The sequence below is a fragment of the Scyliorhinus canicula genome, chromosome 12 (genome assembly GCF_902713615.1).
Source record: "Scyliorhinus canicula chromosome 12, sScyCan1.1, whole genome shotgun sequence".
Taxonomy (NCBI): Eukaryota; Metazoa; Chordata; class Chondrichthyes; order Carcharhiniformes; family Scyliorhinidae; genus Scyliorhinus; species Scyliorhinus canicula.
The window spans coordinates 82,631,403-82,647,859 of NC_052157.1; the positions used below are offsets into that span (position 1 = coordinate 82,631,403).

General features: G+C 47.9%; 1 long non-coding RNA gene across 1 annotated transcript in view; it reads right to left on the bottom strand.

Annotated features, from left to right (window-relative positions):
* Nucleotides 1–772: 772 nt before the first annotated feature.
* LOC119974596 overlaps nucleotides 773–16,457 on the bottom strand; it is a 45,793-nt gene continuing 30,108 nt past the window's right edge. Inside the window, exon 6 of the long non-coding RNA XR_005462528.1 lies at nucleotides 773–793. This is a non-coding gene — a long non-coding RNA (uncharacterized LOC119974596). The remainder of the gene's footprint in view (nucleotides 794–16,457) is intronic.

Here is a 16,457-nt window from a genome sequence, read left to right on the forward strand (position 1 = left end):
GTCGAATTCCCAAATTAAATATTTTCTCTTGCAGCAGCGGATTGTCAACCGTCCTCTTCCACCGACTGATCTCTATAAATCACGACAACTTTGGACTGAGAACTCCGGATAAGCAAATATTCATATTTCCTATGTGGTCTTTTCCTGTTTCTGTTTTGATTATACATGAATCATTTTGTGCGAATGCAGATGGGTGTTCAAGAAAATTACGCTCAAATTTTCGTTGTGCACAAAATAAATTTGCCCCAAAAATGCACCGTTCCCCGAACTTAACATCAACCTTGTCTCGCAATTTCTAAATAGCCGGGAAATAATTACTGCCAAGTTGTTTACGAAAGGTATCACTTCACTAATCCAGTTTCTCACTTTCAGGACAAAAGCTCGCGAGCGTCATAAACATGCTCCCGGTAGCAGAAACAGATCAATTAACCGTTTTTACAAATGCATCATAGACTCATATAATTTGCAGTGCAGAAGGAGGCCGTTCGGTTCATACCGTCTGCACCGACACTTGGAAAGGGCGCCCTACTTAAACTCCCGTCTCCATCCTTTCCCCTTAACCCAGTAATCCCACCCAACCTTATTTGGACACGAAGGGCAATGTAGCATGGTCAATCCACCTGACCTGAACCTTCTTGGACTGTGCACCGAAAGCACCTGGAGGATGCTCACACAGACAGTGATTCAAGCGGTAGTCGAACTTGGGATCCTGGATATGTGAAGCTGTAGTGTTAACGCATGTGCTACCGAGCTGCCGCAAATAGTTGCTTACCAATTCTGTACCTTTCGATTTCTGTAGGGTAAGAAATAGCGTTCATGAATATTTTGCCAACTTTCCGTTCTACTGTGAAAAACAAAGTCAGTTGATCTTAATTCAAAACCGCACACGTTGGGGAGATTCAGGAATCACGCGAAACACCTTCAAGCCACGTGATGCACAGTACGATCAATCGTCAAGAAACATTGTCACTAATGATGGTGTTGCCGCAAAACAGAGAACAAGGCAAGAGAAACAATAGAAGAAAAGTGCTCCAGAATGTTCGGCTCGAATACATGACTTTATTGAGCACGGTTTAAAATAAATTACGAATGTGGACGTCCGTAGATAAGTTAGCATTTATTGCCCGTCCCTTTTTGCCCGACATAAAGTGGCGGTGCATTATTTTCTTTTTTGTATTCTTTGTTCCAAACACACTCAAAAAAACAGATAATCATCCAATAAACATTGTGTTTTCCCATTTGTTTCCTGACGTAATACAAACACTCCAATCATGCCACCCCCGATCGAAAATACAGACTGCTTGAATAGAGAGCTAAACAACCTGCATCTGCATAAAAAAAGTCATTTGCAGCGCGAATCTCTACCTGCTGTTGCACAGCCGTTATCTCCAACGACGCCGACTCGCTCGGCGGCACAGCGTATGCGAGGCTCAACAGAATGTGCATTCAGAGTGGCGAACTTATTACGGTCCCTTCTATCCGCTTTGGAATCTCTGGCACTATGAAAATCGCCACCCTTGGGCACTGTGCCATTTTCACCCCCACATTCTCCGACAGTTTGGTAAAGCTCAAGGTCTAATTGTCGACTTCGAACGATGTAGTCCCTGACGTGTCGGTGCACGCAGGGCGCTGTTAAGGGAGTTCCAGAACTTTGACCAAGCGACAGTGACGTAACAGCGATAACTTTCCAAATTTTCAGGAATAAAAGAATGACTAGGGTAAGAGTAGGGCCAGTCAAGGACAGTGGTGGGAAGTTGTGTGTGGAGGCTGAGGAGATAAGCGAGATACTAAATGAATACTTTTTGTCAGTATTCACTCAGGACAAAGATAATATTGTGGAGGAGAATGCTGAGACACAGGCTATTAGAACAGATGGCATTGAGGTGAGTAGGGAAGAAGTGTTGGCAATTCTGGACAAGGTGAAAATAGATAAGTCCCCGGGGCCTGATGGGATTTATCCTAGGATTCTCTGGGAAGCCAGGGAAGATATTGCTGAGCCTTTGGCTTTGATTTTTAGGTCATCATTGGCTACAGGAATAGTGCCAGAGGACTGGAGGATAGCAAATGTGGTCCCTTTGTTCAAGAAGGGGAGTAGAGATAACCCCGGTAACTGTGAGCCTAACATCTGTGGTGGGTAAAGTCTTGGAGAGGATTATAAAATATACGATTTATAATCATCTAGATAGGAATAATATGATTAGGGATAGTCAGCATGGTTTTGTGAAGGGTAGGTCATGCCTCACAAACCTTATCGAGTTCTTTGAGAAGGTGACTGAACAGGTGGACGAGGGTAAAGCAGTTGATGTGGTGTATATGGATTTCAGTAAATCGTTTGATAAGGTTCCCCACGGTCGGCTATTGCAGAAAATACGGAGGCTGGGGATTGAGGGTGATTTAGAGATGTGGATCAGAAATTGGCTAGTTGAAAGAAGACAGAGAGTGGTGGTTGATGGGAAATGTTCAGAATGGAGTTCAGTTACGAGTGACGTACCACAAGGATCTGTTCTGGGGCCGTTGCTGTTTGTCATTTTTATAAATGACCTAGATGAGGGAGCAGAAGGATGGGTAAGTAAATTTGCAGACGACACTAAAGTCGGTGGAGTTGTAGACAGTGCGGAAGGATGTTGCAGGTTACAGAGGGACATAGATAAGCTGCAGAGCTGGGCTGAGAGGTGTCAAATGGAGTTTAATGTGGAGAAGTGTGAGGTGATTCACTTTGGAAAGAATAACAGTAATGCGGAATATTTGGCTAATGGTAAAATTCTTGGTAGTGTGGATGAGCAGAGGGATCTCGGTGTCCATGTACATAGATCCCTGAAAGTTGCCACCCAGGTTGATAGGGTTGTGAAGAAGGCCTATGGTGTGATGGCCTTTATTGGTAGAGGGATTGAGTTCCGGAGCCATGAGGTCATGTTGCAGTTGTACAAAACTCTAGTACGGCCGCATTTGGAGTATTGCGTACAGTTCTGGTCGCCCCATTATAGGAAGGACGTAGAAGCTTTGGAACGAGTGCAGAGGAGATTTACCAGGATGTTGCCTGGTATGGAGGGAAAATCTTATGAGGAAAGGCTGATGGACTTGAGGTTGTTTTCGTTAGAGAGAAGAAGGTTAAGAGGTGACCTAATAGAGGCATACAAAATGATCAGAGGGTTAGATAGGGTGGACAGCGAGAGCCTTCTCCCGCGGATGGAGGTGGCTATCACGAGGGGACATAGCCTTAAATTGAGGGGTAATAGACATAGGACAGAGGTCAGAGGTGGGTTTTTTACGCAAAGAGTGGTGAGGCCGTGGAATGCCCTACCTGCAACAGTAGTGAACTCGCCAACATTGAGGGCATTTAAAAGTTTATTGGATAAGCATATGGATGATAAGGGCATAGTGTAGGTTAGATGGCCTTTATTTTTTTTTCCATGTCGGTGCAACATTGAGGGCCGAAGGGCCTGTACTGCGATGTATCGTTCTATGTTCTATGTTCTATGGTTGTGAATGACTTGTGCGGAACATTCATGTATTCGGGTTCCCAGCTATCCCGTGTTCCTTTACATCTGTTTGCTAACGGTCCTGGGTTCCGATTGCGATGCTGAAGGAACTTTGGCGAATTTCTGCAGGGCATAATGTAGATGGTACACATTGCTGCCATTGTTTGTCTGTTGTGGAGGAATTGAATATTAAGGCACGGGTAGCAATCAAACAGACCGCTTAGCCCGGGATGGTGTCAGCTTCTTGGGTATTTTTGGCGTTTCCCTCATTCAGGAAGTGGATTGCGTCCCACTATCGTAACACCATAAAACCATGACAGGAGAAAAGGATCCGGCCAATTGGGCCATCATATCTGCTCCACCATTCAGTAATGGCTGATATTTTTCTGATCCCCATTCTCCTGCATTATTCCCATGGCTCTTCTTTCCCTTCTTAATTAAGAACCTATTTATCAATGTCTTAAAGACACACAGTGGTTTGGCCTCCACAGCTTGCTGCGGCAAAGTGTTTCACAGTTTCATCAACGTCTCGCTGAAGAAATTCCTCCTGATCACTGTTTTAAAGGATCATCCCTACAGTCTGAGACTGTTTCCTCTGCTTCTAGTTTTTCCGACAAGTGGGAATATCCACTCCAGGCCCACTCTATCCAGACCTTGCGGTGTCCTCCTAAGTTTCAATAAGATCCCCCACAATATTTTAAAACTCTAACCACAACAGACACAGAGACCTCAGTTGTTTTTTATGCGTCAAGTTCTTCATTCCAAGGATCATTCTTGTGAACCGCTCTGGACCACTTCCAAGAAACGCACGCGATTCCTTAGATATGAGACCCAACACTGCTCACAATACTCAAAATGGGGTCTGGCCAGAGCCATCTATAGCCTCAGAGTGGACCCCTGGTCTCGATATGAATTGTAATATTGTCTTCCTAACTGCCGACTGAATGTGCACGTTAGCCTTAAGAGCATCGTGAACAAGGACTCTCAACACCCTATGTGCTTCTGATTCCCTAAGCATTTCCCGATTTCAAAATAGACTATTCTACATTTTCTTCAAAAGTACATAACTTCACACTTGTGAACACTTTATTCCATCTGTCACTTCATCCCCCACTTACCTAGCCTCCCAAGTTCATCTGCAGCCCGCCTGCCTCCGCAATACTACCTGGCCAGCAACAGAACATTTTGTTCTCTGCAAACTTAGCAACAGTGCCTTATTTCCTTTCTCCAGATAATTGACATATATTGTGAAATGTATTGTTCCCAGCACAGACACCTGAGGCACACCACTAATCACCGGCAGCCATCCTGAAAAATACCCATTTATCCCGACTCTCTGCCTTTCACCTGTTACCCAACCATCTATCCGTGCCAGGAAGTTATCCTTAAAAGCATGGGCTCCAAACGCAATTAACAGTCTCCGATGTGGCAACTTGTTAAAGGCCTTATAGAAATCGAAACAAATCACGTCCGCTGCTTCTTCTTTGTATAACTACCTTGTTACTTCCTCAAGGAACTCAAACAGATTTGTCAGGCAATGATCTCGCCATGACAAAATTGTGCCAACTCTGAACTGATTTATCATGCACTTCCAAGTACTCCGCAGCCTCATCTTTAATAATGGACTCTAAGATCTTACCAATCACCAAAATCAGGCCAACCGGCTATAATTCCCCGTCTCCTTCCTTCCCCCCGCCCCTTGTGGAACAGCGGTGTTTTATTATCCACGTTCCAGTCCGCTGCAACTTTTCCTGCCTCCAATGATTCCAGAAAGATCATCACTAATGCCTCCAAAATCTTCTCAGCTGTCTCTGGTCCAGGTGATTGATCCAACTTCAGACATTTCAGTTCCCACAGAAGGTTCTCCTTTGTTTTTATCGTTACACCCACCTCTGCCCTCTAATTCTCCAAAAGTTCCGGAATCTCACTGGCGTCTTACACCGTGAAGTCTCATGCAAAGTATCCATTCAGTTCCTCTGCTATTTCTTTGTTTCCTATTATTACTTCATCAGCCACATTTTGATTGGTCCAATAAATATTTTTGTCTGTCTCTTAATTTTTATATGTTGAAAAACTCTTTCTATCTTCTTTTTCATTACTGGCTCGTTTGTGTTCTTATTTCATAATTCATCTCTCCGTCCTAATTGCTTTTTTATATGTCCGCTGCTCGCTTTTAAAGGCTTCCCAATTCTCTGACTTCCCACTAATCCTCTCCACTTTGTATCCTCCTTCTTTTGCCTTTATGGTGTCCTTGACTCCCCTCTCCATAACCGGATGCCTTGTCCTCCCCTGAGAATGCTTCCTCATCCTAGGGACGCATTTTCATTCTGCCTGTCGAATAACCACCCCCCAACCCTTGCCATTGATGTTCCGCTGTCTTCCCTGCTGGGCTCCTTTTCCAATCAACTCTGACCAACTTCACCCTCGTGTCTTTGCAGTCACCCCTTTTCAATTGTAATACCGCTACATCTGATTCCAGCTTTTTCCTCTCAAACTGCAGGGTAAATTCGATCATATTATGTTGCCTGCTGCCTACGAGTTCATTCTCCTCAAGTGCCTTGCCTCATTGCATACCACGAAATGGCGAATTGCCTGTTCCCACACTCCTGCAAGATTTCTTTATGTCCTCCCGAGTCATCCTGCAAAAATCCCAACTAGGCTATTGGTGTAACGCTTGTTTAGATGCAACCGCTCCTTCATTTACAGGTCGCAACTGGCAACGTAGAGTTCCCAATGGTTCAGAAGACTGAAACCCTCCCTCCTGCACCACCAGTTAAGCCACATTTTTAGCTGCACCATCCTCCTATTTGTGACCTTACTCGCCCGTGGCACAGGGGTAATCTGGAGATTATAATCGTACAGGTCCTCCTTTTTACCTTACGTCTAACTCCTATAACTCCTTCTGCAAGACCTACTAATCGTCCTGCCTATGCTGTTAGTACCTATGTGCACCACGACTTTTAAACGTTCACCCTTCCTCCTACAGGATGTCCTGTGTTCGATCAGAGACGTCTTTTACCTTGGCACCACGGAGGCAACACACCATGTTGGAGTCTCTTTCTGGGCCTCAGAAGTGCCTATCTGTGGTCCTTACTACAGAGCCCCCATGACTATCTCTCCGCTGCAATCACCCTCCCCTCCCCCCGCTCCTGCTGAGCAAAATAAACTGTTTTGTTCTCACTGTTCTGGCTGCTATCTTCCCCTGATACACTCCTGATTTTTAGACGCACCATGCGCACCACAGTGTTTGGGTGGCTCAGGATGTGGGTTCCTCGCTGGTGCATTGCTAGACTTTGATCTGACCTGGTAACCGTCATCTTAATATCGAATTATAGACTTTACAGTGCAGAAGGGGGCTATTCGGCCCATCGGTCTGAACGGCCCTTAGAAAAAGCACCCTATCGAAGTCCTCACCTACACCCTGTCCCCAAAATGCAGTAACCCCACCCAACACTCAGGGTAATTTTAGAGATGAAGGACAATTTGTCATAGCCAATCCTCCTAACCTGCACATCATTGGACTGTGGAAGGAAAGCGGAGCACCTGGAGGAAACCCACGCACACACGGGGAAAACGCACAGACTCCCTACAGGCAGTGACCCAAACCCGGAATTGAAACTGGGACACTGGAGCTGTGAAGTTATTGTGCTAACCACTGTGCTACCGTGCTGCCTAAATATGGCTCATCCAGTTCTGTTTCGGTCGACGGTAACCTCCAGGGTGTTCATTGTGAGGATTCAGCAAATATAGTGACATTGAATGTCGAAACTTCTCTCTGAGGAGATGGTCATTGCCGGGCGCCTGTGCAGCAGGACTGTAACTTGCCACTTTTCAGCCCATATCCGCTTGGTGTGTGAGCAACCTGAGCCATAGAAATTATATAACATACAGAATGTATGATCAAGAGTAGCAGTTTCCAAGTGAAGTTCCCAACAAACGTGTTAAGACTGGTGGAAACCGACATTCAAAAGGCGTTGCGCGAAGATCTTTGTTATCATTTGAAATGAACTCAACAGATGTATCAATAAAGTGTACTGAACGCAAGACCAGATCCCAACAGTGGTTAAGATGCTCGACAGAATCGCAACGTTAACTTGTCATTTTGTGGTTGTGCTGAAAGTTTAATTCACTCCAAGCGTGATTACATGAAGAAGAGCTCTTGCATATTTGAAAAATGAACTATATTATGACAAAAGTAAACAATATTTAAATATTTCAAATTCAGACCTAACACAAACAAATCAGTTTTCACTCTAGGGCACCATTAATTATTAACCAATACGTAAATTGAACATGCAGCTCTCAGTTCAATTTCGCAAGCAGGCTACATGATACATCCATTAGAGAACAAGGGCGAAATTCTCCGACACCCAGCAGGGTCGGAGAATCGCCTGGGGGCGCCTAAAATCCCGCACCCGCCGTGGCAGAGATTCTCCGCCACCCGGGAAGTAACGGGGGCAGGAATATCGCCAGTCCGATCGGAGAGGCCCCTGCGGCGATTCTCCGGCCCGGATGGGCCGAAGTCCCGCCGCTGGGAGGTCTCTCCCGCCGCCGAGGTTTAAAGCTCCTCTGGAACGGCGGGCACAGCGGCGCGAGCAGGCCCCCGGGGTCGCGATCGAACCCCTGGTGGTGCCCCCACGGTGGCCTGGCCCGCGATCAAGCCCCCCCCCCCTCAGAGTCCGGGCCAGTGCCCTGGCTGCACTAGTTTCTTCCGCGTACCATGGCGGAAGCGGAAGAGAAGACCACATCGCGCATGCGCCGGCAGTGACGTCACCGGTCAGCTGCCGCTGACGTCACTGCTGGCGCATGCGCGGACCGGAGAAATCCTTTCGGCTAGCTCCGCTGCCAGGGGTGCCGGTTTTTTGCGCCGGTCCTCTGGTGGCAACCGCTCCGGCGCGGGGCTGCCCCCAAAGGTAGGATAATCGCCCGGGGCCGGCGTAATTCCCGCCCCCGCCATGGCCCGAATACTCAGGGCAGCAGGGTAGCATGGTGGTTAGCATAAATGCTTCACAGCTCCAGGGTCCCAGATTCGATTCCCGGCTGGGTCACTGTCTGTGTGGAGTCTGCACGTCCTCCCCCTGTGTGCGTGGGTTTCCTCCGGGTGCTCCGGTTTCCTCCCACAGTCCAAAGATGTGCGGGATAGGTGAATTGGCCATGCTAAATTGCCCGTAGTGTCCTAATAAAAGTAAGGTTAAGGGGGGGTTGTTGGGTTACGGGTATAGGGTGGATACGTGGGTTTGAGTAGGGTGATCATGGCTCGGCACAACATTGAGGGCCGAAGGGCCTGTTCTGTGCTGTACTGTTCTATGTTCTATAAAGGTGGGGAGAATTCCCACCTTTGGGGAGGCGCGACCCCTGAGTCGTTGGCGCCACTCCCCTACTCCGGGACCCTCCGTCACGCCGGGTTAGGGGAGAATGCTGGAAATGCATATTACTGCTGGCAGTGAAACTCGTTTAGTTCCATTCCGAAATCTTGTCTGTGTGGCAATTTCTTCATGTTTACTCTCCGTAGCTTCCTCTTCTGCCACCACCGGTTCGAATAGGATTGTTTTCCCTCTCTGGTCTCCGCTCAACACCTCAGGAATGGGTCATTCTAGCCATGTCCAAACCTGACCACATCATCATTACCTGGACATTGGATTGCCCATTCACGTTTACACAAAATAAGGTACACGGCCTTCTCTGCATATGCAATTAACCACCAATTTATGGACCAAGGATGCCTTCGCCCTCCGTACTCAGCTCATGCTGGTCAGATAAAAGTGTTCCAGAGGACAAGGACAATGGATCTTGAGTGAATAACCCCGGCTGAAAAGGGATATAGTTTTCATTCATTTTAACGATTTTACTTCACAATTTGAACAAAGTAACTCAGATCAGGGGAGGAATTCTCCGACCTCCCCACCCCGGAGGGTAGGATAATCGCCCGGGGCCGGCGTAATTCCCGCCCCCGCCGTGGCGCGAATACTCAGCCACCCGGGAATCGGCGGGGGATGGAATCACGCCACTCCGGTTGGCAGGCGCCCCCCGACCCGGTGAGGGCCTAGCCCCTAAAGGTGCGGAGAATTCCACAACTTTGGGAAGCTCGACACCGCAGTGGTTCTCGCCACTCTGGTACGCCGGGACCCCACGCACCGCCGGGTTGGAGAGAATCCCGGCCCGAAATGCGGGTATTTACATCTCACTCAGTCTGGGCAGTTTGTGCACTATAATTGTACATTTCATCTCCGATCCGACGTTATAGCGTAGAATGGACGACGCATAGAATCCATACAGTGCAGAAGGAACCCACTCGGCCCATCTATTTTGCACCGACCATCTGAAAGAGCACCCAACCTGGGCCCAACACATCACCTTTCCCCTTCAATCAAATTAACCTTTGTAAACTTAGAGGCAATTTAGAATGGCCAATCCACCTAACCCGCTCACCTTGGACTGTGGATGCAAACCGAGGCACCAGGAGGTAAACGAGGAAGGCACGTAGAGACCGTGACAGTCAACAAAGTGTCTATTTTTCTTGAGTTCAGAATTCAACAGCTGTCATGGTGGTATTTAAACGCGAGTCCCTCGGGTATCTGATTACTCGTTCAGCAACAATACAACAATACCGCCTACATTAGAAATCTGACACCCAATCCTAAGAGGAGCTGACTATCCTCTAGAACAAGGTATCCATGTACCTTTCCCGCTCTTCAAACCCACACAATATCTGCAGCTCAGCCTCCAAATGATTGAAAGGCAGCCGGAAAAACACGCGCCAGAAATATTTACTCCAGGTATGGTTCCCGGCGTTACAATGGTGCCCGCCAATAAAAGAGAACTAATTTGGTTAACTTATAATTGTTGCAAATTATGACCCAGCCAAATCAATCAAAATTAGCAATTGACAATTAGAGACATTTGCAATTATGCATTTTTTAATAACGTGGAATGAACATTCTGCAATAGAGATGGAAGTGGATTCAACAAAATACTTCAACATGAATTGTAGTATATAAGTAAATAGGAAGATTTTGCAGGGCCTTGGGGTAAGACCTGAAAAGTGGAACTAATCTGAGAGTTATTTCAAAGCTAACACAGGCAGGGTGTATTTATTCTGTGCTGTGAAAGTAGATCATCCTCACAATTTCACACGCCTGTGCCAACTGTACTGTACCAACACAGAGTTGTACCCATGATCTAATCACAGATAGACATTGGGACATTTAAATTGAACTCACCCATTGGTGAGTTGTACATTAGATCACCATGCTGGGTTAATATTGTATGTTTCTGAGCATAGCTGTGATACGTTTGCTGTCGTTACAAACTGTCTTTACTACCCGTCGTCAGAAAATGAATGAGTATATATTTAAATGCAACAGCGTGTTTCATCTGGTTGGATTGTCTCTGCCAATGCCGTGTGCTCACTGGGGAGAGTCCAACAATTTTCCTGTCCTTTATCGATTTGAGCACGTTGATTTGCGCAGAATCATATGTATTCCTTGTAATGCGTAATGATATGTGTAAACATTCCGAGAGAAATGTGTGGCAATTGGCCAGCCGCCGGTCTGGATGGCGGTTCTGCAATACCTGCTTCGGGAAGAATGAGAAACCAGCTTCTCATTTCAGTAAGTATGGCAAAAAACTTAAATCTTTTTGCTGGGCTGTGATGCTTTATAAACTGTTCAGAAAACTCTGATTATGTTCTGGGTCACGATATGACGGTTTCATGCAGCAATATTTCTAGATGCAATGAGCAGCAACGAATCACAAAGCAGCACATAAGATCTAATAAAAGTGGTTATGAGGGGAAATTTACAAGGAACGTCACGATCAGCAAAACAATTGCATAGACAGAGAAAGGGAAATCTGGTGGTCAATAGGCAGGCAGGGCCAATAACAGCTGAAAATTGAGATATTGTCAGCGATAATGGGTAAATGGTGGATATGGATAACAATTACTCGGCCTCAGTATTTACGTCTGAGAACTTTCTTGAAGTCCTACAAAAAATGAACAGTCCATTTAACGTAAGTACAGATCTGGTAGCCAGGGGCGAACCGAAACGAAAGGGCGATACATCCCAAGGACTGCCGGTTTCTACCAGAGGTTATTAAAGGATGTAACGAGCACGTTGTGGATGCGTTAACGATAACATTTCAGATTTCCTTAGATTACGCTTTGGTCCTTCTAGATTGGGAAATTGGACGTGCCGGATCACTTTTAAAGATTGGTAAATGGGGAAAACCGCGGTTCAACAGCCCGGTTATCCTAGCACCTGAGGTGGTGTAATTTCGGTAGTCTATTATCAAGAATGAGCATCCGAACTCCACCTACAAAAGCGTTTTTTCAGGGTAAGACAGCATGGATTCGTGTAGGCAAGGTCTTATGTGACTTAGCTTCCTGAATTATTAGAGGTGATTCACGGAAGTGACAGGCGAATGTCCAGGAGAATTATTGTTATCGACTTCACGAAGGAATTTGGCAACATGGCGCATCACAGCCTGCTAACTACCGTGGAAGTCCATGAAGTCAAGGGCAAATTATTGATATGGTATGGACATTTGTTGAATGGCAAGCGACAGAGGGGGGTTAAAGAGTAAGTACTCTAACTGACCGGAGGAAACTAGTGGTATATGACGGGTATTTGAGTTGTGGCACAATTATGAATATTATTATTTTATGATTTGAAAAGTAGCGTAGAAAGTCATATAATATATTTTCTGATGATAAAAAATAGATGGCATTGTAGACCGCCTAGATGATAGTCTAAAATTTAGAGGACATATTGACAGACTAGTTGAATGAACAAATTCGTTGCAGGTGAATGTGAGGTTATTGATTTTGACCGGAAATGGACAGAGCAGAATACTTGCTGAATGGAAAGCGATTAGGTACAGTAGATGACGATAGAGTATTGCGGGTGCAGGCACATTGATCCTTAAAATCAAACGCCAACAAACAAGTTCTGAACGTAATCAAAAATGTGAAAGATTGTTCACACTTATATCTTGAAGACTGCAGTGTAAAGACAGATGTTATGCGATAGCTACACAAAGCCCTTGTTATAACCCACTTGGAATACTGTCAGTAGTTCTGAGCTGCACACGTCAGGAAGTATATTTTCGCCGTGCAGAAAATGCAAAAAATGTAAAATTCACCTGGACAAAGTGGTTCAAGTTACAGCGAGAGATTAAAATTATTAGGCCTGTCGGCGCATAAATTTAGAAGGTTAATGACTGATATGATTGAAGTAATTACGACAATATCAGGAAAATACAGGATGTATCGAGATAAACAATTTCCAGTTGCAGGAGATTTTGAAACTTGGGGTGACATAATCTAACATTTCTGTCGAGGCTGTTCAGCAGACATATTGGTAAGCACATATTTGATCATAAATCATTCATCATAGAATGTACAGTGCATAAGGAGGCCATTCGGCCCATAAAGTCTGCACCAGACCTTGGAAAGAACATTCCACTTGAGCCCATGCCCCCATTCTATCCCCGTAACTGAGTTAACCCCAACCAAACTTTTTGGACAATAAAGACAATTTATCATCGCCAATCCACCAAACTTGCGCATCTTTTGTCTGTGGTAAAAAACCGGAGCACTCGTAGGAAACCCACGCAGCAATGGAGATGACGTGTAGACGCCGCACAGACAGTGACCAAAGCCGGGAATCGAAACCAGGCATCCTAGAGTGTGGAAATACTGTGCTAACCACTGTGCAAACGCGCTGCCGTTCTTAAATCAAAGGTTAGGAGAGTTTTGGAACTCTGTCCCACAGACAGCAGTGGCATCTCGAACAGTTGCTAAATTTAAATCCGAGATGAGCAGATTTCTGTTACGTAAATTTATTGAGGGATATGGTTCAGAGACCCCTATTTGCAGTTCGGTCACAGAGACAACGCGCTAATGTTAAATGACGGGACAGGCTACGATGAATAGGTCACTCCTGTTCCCATCTTCCTTTGATAGTATCTTTGTTTGTTCCGATGCAATATTATCCCGAATAATGCGAGAGTCATCGAAGGAATAGTCGAACCCTCGTCCCTTTCCAATACCACAACACGGATCAGGTTGGTTGATTGTTTTAAATCCAATACTATGTCTGTGACTCGCAAATGAATATGAAACTGACCTTGAATATACAATATGTAAGTTCACTTTGCAAAACTTTGAAACAGTTCACATCAACCATTGGGACAATAGTAAACGGCTATTACATTTACACATGGTTGTCATGATCCTCTTTCCAAATGGATTCATAGTTTTCGAGTGAAGTTAAAAATTGCGACGTTTTCCCAGAGTTTCATGTACAATATGGAAACCATGGACAACTTCACCAGAAATGCACCATGACCTCGGACACCTGAAACATGCCTCAACTCCATGCGTCACAACGAAAATCTATTGATCCATTTTTATTATTCAGGGGCACAGACATACATTGTGACACCACCTTTCCGTCTCTCATCATTCACAACTGGAGGCAAATTTCAGGTATTATGCTGAAGCAAATCTTCCAGCTGAATGGACGGAATGCTCCGAGCCGCTCCGGTTTCGAGAATTTCTGCTCACTACGCATACTACGCTCACTAGTCATATGCATCGCCGGTCGGACACCATTTTGCAATTGTCCAAAGAAGCGAAAACGACGTGGTTGTGAATGGCGCCGCAGGACCCAGACACTCGCCTGGGCCGCGATTCTCCGTCCCCCACGACGGGTCGGAGAATAGCGGGAGGGCCTTCCCGACATTTCTCCCGACCTCCCGCTATTCTCCCCCCCCCCAACCCACGGCCGCCCCCGACACTAATCGCTGCTCGTCGTTTTTTCACGGTGAGCAGCGATTCTACCCTCGCCGATGGGCCGATTTCCCTGGCCTTCACGGCCGTTTTCACGAACGGCAACACGTCTGCTCTTACCGTTCGTGAAAACTGCCGGAAAGTGCCGTTCTGGGAACCATTGCACCGATTGGCACGGCCGTACCACGGCCGTGCCAAGCGTGCCATGGGACCGTGATCGGTGTGCACCGATCGTGGGCAGCAGGTTCGAACCCCGCGCACTCTTTGTTCCTCCGCCGCCCCGCTGGATCAGTCCGCGGGGCGGCTGAGGGGCAGACCGGCCCGCGCATGCGCGGGTTTCACGCATATGCGTGATGGCGTAATCCGCGCATGCGCGGGTTGGAGTCGTCCAATCAGCGCATGCGCGGTGACGTCATCGTGCGCGTCAGCCGCCGTTAACTTTGGCGCGCGGCCTTAGCGAAGTTCGCTAAGCCTGTGATGCCGAGGTTCACCGGGCCCCGCTGCTAGCCCCGACCCGGGAGCAGAATCGGGTCCCGGGAGGGGGCGCAGAGGCTGCCGTGAAACATTGCCGGTTTCACGGCAGCCTTCACGACTCTCCGCATTTGCGGAGAATCTCCCCCCTGAGGGGGTCCTGTTAGTGATTCTCCTGGCTCCCGGCGATACTGAGGCACTGATGGTCCTAGGTCCCGACGGCGTGACTCGAGGACACGCCGGCGCGGTTCTAAACTGCTTTTAAAAATCGTCAAACTGTTGTGCTTGGCTGACGATGCGGAGGCAGGAGGCGAGGGGTTTGCGTGGGCAGTGGGTGGAGACCGAGGGCTGGCGGGACGGGAAAGGCGGTGGCTTGGAGGCAGAGGGGTGGAGACGCGGGAATCCGTCGAGTTTCGGGATGGGCGAGTGGAGGATAGCCCCGGCGGCCGGGAACGACCCGCCAAAGCAGGGAAGTGCCAAAGTCACGGACGCCATTACGGCGAACAGGCTGATGGAACCGAACCCGGGTGCTGGCTGTGCGCAGCCCTCCCTGATGTGCGGATGTGTTCGGAACCCCCCCCACTCCCTCCCCTCCCCTACCCACCGCCGGGTAGGTCGACGGTCGCATCCACTGCAGCCTACAGCGATGGCTGTGCCACTGAACGGTGGTGCCTGCAGGATGGCCACGAAACAGTAGTCACGCCACAGATGGTGCGGGCCGGGATGGGGTCATGCATGGCTGGGGCGCAAATTGCCAACCAGGCCGGCCATGTAGCCTATGGAACCTGGTTGTGGAGAGGGACATGCGCCATGGTTAAATCTTTTGTCTCCCCTCCCCACCCCCTGCAAATCATAATGTTTGGGCACCAGCAAGCCACGTTGGCCGCCATGGCGGCTGCCGCTGCCCTGCATGCAGTCCTGTGGCAGCGTCGGCGCAGGCATCTCAGAGACACAGCGGATGGTGCAGCAGAGGGACGTGCTGCAGGGGTCCAGGTTGCATCCACTCAGGCCGGAGGGCCGCCCGCCCGGCAGGCGAAGATCAAGGAGGAGGAGGAGGAGGACAACGACTACAGCGAGGACAGGATGACGATACGGATGAGGAGGAGGATTAGGAAGGGGCTCAGGAGGAAGTGCAGATGAGAGGAAGGACGAGGAGGAGGTGATGGTGGTGACATGGTGCAATAGGCGCCCGTTGAGGCCTTGTGTCTACAGGAGCCGCCTGCCATCAGGGGACCTCGTTGACAGATTTCCTGTCTGGGATTAATGGCAACACGGTAGTATTGTGGATAGCACAATCGCTTCACAGCTCCAGGGTCCCAGGGTCAATTCCGGCTTGGGTCACTGTCTGTGTGGAGTCTGCACACCCTCTCCGTGTGTCCTCTGGATGCTCCTGTTTCCTGCCACAGTCCAAAGCTGTGCAGGTTAGGTGGATTGGCCATGATACAATTGCCCTTAGTGTCCAAAGTTGCCCTTAGTGGTGGGTGGGGTTACTGGGTTATGGTGATAGGGTGGAGGTGTTAACCTTGGGTAGATTGCTCTTTCCAGGAGCCTGTGCAGACTCGATGGGCTTAATGGTCTCCTTCTGCACTGTAAATTCTATGAAACTCATGATGAGGCGGGAATCACTGGCACATATCTGCAGCGTAATCGCATGTCTGGCAGCGCGGTCAACTTGGGGGGGGGGGGCATGAAGGTGACTGTGGCCCTGAAGCTTA